Genomic DNA, 4,900 nt, shown 5'->3' with positions numbered 1-4,900 from the left:
CACAGATCCACACCTGATCCTGTTGGGTTGAGTCAGGCTGGGCTTTGCTCTGCACTGTGGCATCTGCGTTCTTTGAGTTCACATCATGAACGTGATGACTTCCCAGATACCATTTCAGGCTTCAGCTAGCACATCCTATTTCTTTTCTTCTATGATACCTGAATTGGCCTGATCTCACTTCAAATACGCTGTCCCATTTTGTCATCCTATCTTACCTCGGGGAAACTGGGGACTGATGGCCAGACCAATTCTGTTGAAATTCTTGCATAGAAGAAACCTGTGCTTATTTTTAAGTGGCATGGGAGAGGCCCCCAGCCGTAGTAAAGCCCAGTCTGTGTCTTCACAGTGCTGATACGTGTTAGTGTGTATAAATGCATGATAAGGATTTATGTGTGTTGCTATCACTATCTGTTGAAGGCCAATATAGCTGGTGGACACATCGGAGAGAGAAGATGGAAGTCTTTTTGGTGATTATTAAAGCAAAATGTATATTAAGAAATAAAGTTTTTCTTTCACTGCTTTGTTTCCTATTTCTGCACCAATCCCTTGACAGTTTAAAGAACTGGAAAGAGAAAATGGGAAAGATAATCTGTGTTTAAGAAGCGCATAGTCTAATGCTTGAACTTTTTTTTTTTCATGGCCTTTTCTTCCACTTTATTTCATATTCCCACCACAATAATGACTCCTTTAATTTAAACTGAAAGCCATACAGGGTTCCTGAAACGGTGGTAAAAAGGAAAGGAAGTGTCAAAGACTGCAGGACAGGTGGGGTGGGGAATCAGCGAATCATCTTGACTGGGCTCTTGAAGTTGCTGGCGGCTTGGAGCTGCAGCTGGTAGGCCATCGGATGGATCTTGAAACCGTAGAGCCTGGGCACAAACTGGTTGGCAGGTCATTTGGGCCGGTACTCGGGATGCACCATGAAGAGCCTGTGAGGGAAACCAGTGCCAAAATAGGTGCCATCCATTTGATGGTGCCGCGATGACTTGGGTGTGTATACATCCATGCACTTGGGGCAGTAGAGCTTCACCATGGCTTCACCTGGGATATCTGAAAGGCCAATGGGGAGCATTGGCTGGTTCTCACAGTACACAGGGGGACAGTAGCCAAAGTCTGCTGGTACTTTTCCAACATCTGGGCGATGCCACTGTTGGTAAGGATGTAGTGGGCGTGGATCAATACATAAAGCATCTTGGCTGCCAGCTCAATCAAGACACTCTGGTTGGGGTTGTCTTCAGTTCTTCACCGGGCTCCAGGTCCAAGATCATATCTAGAGCTTGTCGATAGTGAGGGACCTGCTCATTGAGTCCAGTAAGATTAAATTTGTCCTGGATATAGTCTTCATCCACTTTACAGAATTCATTGCCACGGAGCCCACAGAACCAGGAAATCCAGGACACCTCCTCTGAGCTGCAAATCTTCATGTCAGTGGCTGGACGGGGACCAGGGCTGGGGTGGGGTAGGGGAGTTGATACTTCCAAAGAACGGCGGTGACTGCTACAGCTCAGGCCGCGGACCCAACCGCGGCAAGCAAAGTGGGTGGGGGGGAGTGGAAATTGGGGACTTGAACTCTTAACTTTAAAAGATTAAGGTTTTTCTACTTTGCCATTTTGTAAGAATCCCTAGTCTGAAAACATGAAAGAATAGTTCTTAAACTTGGTGTATCTTAGAAGCAGCTGTGGAGATGACAGGAGCTACACACTGGTCTCCAACCCCAGGAGATTTAGGTGGTGTGGGCCCTAGAATCTACTTTTTTATAATATAAGCACCACAGGTGATTTTAGTAGATGAGGGCTGCAGATCACACTTTATAAAAATAGTGTTCTGTCACACTGAATCAAAACTAAAAATCCATTTAAGACCCTTGAGTCAAAAAGGATATCATTCCATCAACATGGACATAAAATTTTAAAAATGCTTTTTGGGAAAATTTCTTAGCTACATGCTTTTGATCCGCAAGATTAAAATAAAGCCATCACTTCACAATTATTTACTAGAAACATTTAAAAAAGAAAACCAAGTGGGAGGTACAGTAAGATCATAGAATACAACCCTCCAGCAACGGTCTCCCTGAAGGAACATCCAATGGAACAAGTATCCATGCACGAAAACACTTTCACAAGAGCTAGGTAATCAGGTGAGAGATCAGAGCACCTGGTTTTAGCATAATAATAAATGCATTGAAGAAGGCAGGAAGGATGGTCTTGCATTGCTTCTGACACCTCTCCCCAAACTGAAGGAAATGCATCTTTGAGAGAGAATCTAATGGCTTGGAGACAAGGAGGAAACTCAGTACCAATCTTGCCATAGAGAAACACAGCCCTGAAGAGAACCCAACAGCGCTTGATTCCAGGCTGATGTCCACAGAAGCAGCATTTAGACTCACCCTGGGCCACAAGGGAATCGGCTGCCCCAGGAGGAAGAACCCACCAAAGTTCTGGTCAGCTTTATCACTGGAAATTAAGTGGGCTTCAAATAAATGTCACGGGCAGGCAGTCTGCAGTGACCACAACACTCCTTGGGCAAACCCTGATGTTGTGTAGGTCTGGAGGATGCCAGATGAGGTCACAGCCAGTATGACAGCAGCAGCTGCAGCAGCTATGGGAATGCTTGCATCACCCCTCCCCATACTCCAGGCAGTGTAGCCTACAGAGATTCCTTTTGCTTGGGGGAAATAGAGAAAAGTAAGCTAGAGGCTTTACCTGGGAACCCAGAGAACAACCCCTGATCTTTCCCAAGCCCAAGAGAGCTGTGGACCTGGGAATCTGTAAGGATTGCAGTGTACCTGGGCCTAGGATGCCCTGTAGTACAAAAATGGCTGTAGTGACCACTAGCTTAGGGAACTCGTCAGCCCACTTTGAATTCCTGGGAGGCCCTCTGAAGGACAGGTACAAACAACACCTGACTGCAAAGGCTGGAATAAATAACTTATACTTCAATGCTCAGATATTGACAAATACCCACCGTATCAAGAACATTTAAGCCAATATGACCTAACCAAATAGATCAGATAAGCCACCAGTGACCAACCCTGGAACGATGGAGATATGTAACTTTTCAGGAAATTTAGAATAACCATTTTCAGAAAGCTCAATTAACTTCAAGAAAACAGAAACAATTCAAAATTATATCAGAAAAATTTAACAAGGATACTGACGTAATAGAAAATAGCAAACAAATCCTGGAGCTGGAAAATGCCTTAGTGAGTGTCAGTAGAATTGATTAAGCAGAATAATTAGTGAGCATTAAAACAAGCTATTTCAAAATACAGTCAGAGGAGAAAAAAAGAAAAGAATAACGAGAAGTAACACAGAATGCTTAAGAGATCTAGAAGAGGGTTTCAAAAGAGAAAATCAAAGATTCATTGGCCTTAGGGGGTTGAGAAGGAGCAAAGAGGAGAAAGTTTCTTCAAAGAAATAATAACAAAACTTTCTAAACCTAGAGAAAGACATAATATTCAGGCACATTGTGGAAGACAGTGTGGCGATGCCTCAAGGATCTAGAAACAGAAATACCATTTGACCCAGCAATCCCATGACTGGGAAAACATTCTATTATAAAGACACATGCACACATATGTTTGCTGCAGCACTGCTTACAATAGCAAAGACCTGGAACCAAACCAAATGCCCATCAAAGATAGACTGGATAAAGAAAATGTGGCACATATACACCATGGAATACTATGCAGCCATTAAAAAACGATCAGTTCATGTCCTTTACGGGGACATGGATGAAACTGGAAACCATCATTCTCAGCAGACTGACACAGGAACAGAAAAGAAACACCGCATGTTCTCACTCATAAGTGGGTGTTGAACAATGAGAACACATGGACACAGGGAGGGGAACATCACACACTGGGGCCTGTGAGGGGCTGGGGGAGCTAGAGGAGGGATAGCAGGGGGTGGGGAGATTGGGGAGGGATAGCATTAGGAGAAATACCTAATGCAGGTGATGGGGGGGTGGAGGCAACAAACCAAAATGGCATGTGTATACCTGTGTAACAATCCTGCAAGAGCTGCACATGTACCCCAGAACTTAAAGTAAAATAAACAAAAGAAGATACACCCTGGAATGTGGTTTGTTCCCAGTAATTTGAAACATTTAAAGAATGGTTAAATGATCACTTGACAGTTATACTACAAACAGGAATAAGACAGCCTGAGTCAAACATCATTACTTTGAAAACATAAATTTTAATGCCAATTTTCAATGTTTAAAATCTTTGATTTTATTTTGAAAAACAATCCTCAATCTTAAAAGATCATGGCAAAGAAAAAAAAGGATTATAGTCCTTTTGCTACTTCGAATAACAAACATGGAAATGAATTCTTATGAATGTCAACAGTCAATGTAATGTGGCATATTAAGAATTGACTTTCATATAATGGTTAAGTTTAGAGAGATTACATTTCATGAGAAAATATGAATTCTAATGGATTTTCTATTCTGTTTTTGGAAACGGCTGTGTCTTTTAGTGTATTTTCCTTCCTGTCCACATATGTGGAATCTGTGTATTCTCTTCTCTTCTGAAATAGTTTAAAAGACTCAAAGAGTATGGACTGGGCTTTGCACATCCTTAGTCTGTTAGACATTTCTCTGGCTGCTCACTTAAATAGATATTAGCAGCTAATGAAATAAACTACCTGTCTCGTCAGCCAGAAATTAACAAAGGCTTAAAAATTAGCAACATCTCTGTTTTGCTGTAACCTTATGCTGATGGTCTTATCTTAAAGACAAAAATTTTTTACTGTATAGAATAAAATTAACTTTGGCAAAAATTGAAATGCAGGCAGGGAATATTTTTTGTTCAACAACAGAAACTAGAAAAAGCAAAGATACAGTAAAAATAGAAAATTTCCAGTGTACAAATGTAAATATAATAATTGACACATCT

The 4,900-nt window shown here is 41.7% G+C and overlaps 1 pseudogene across 1 annotated transcript; it reads right to left on the bottom strand.

Moving 5' to 3' along the window:
• Window positions 1-637: 637 nt before the first annotated feature.
• Window positions 638-1,556, bottom strand: LOC116545769 (annotated as a pseudogene). Its single transcript, XR_004266438.1, has one exon. The product of XR_004266438.1 is annotated as a casein kinase II subunit beta pseudogene (transcript).
• Window positions 1,557-4,900: the final 3,344 nt, after the last annotated feature.

The sequence above is a fragment of the Sapajus apella genome, unplaced genomic scaffold (genome assembly GCF_009761245.1).
Source record: "Sapajus apella isolate SASKATOON/1434 unplaced genomic scaffold, GSC_monkey_1.0 scaffold368, whole genome shotgun sequence".
In the NCBI taxonomy this organism is placed as follows: Eukaryota; Metazoa; Chordata; class Mammalia; order Primates; family Cebidae; genus Sapajus; species Sapajus apella.
The sequence above is the reverse complement of the archived record's forward strand: the minus strand, read 5'-3'. Positions and strand labels throughout refer to the sequence as shown.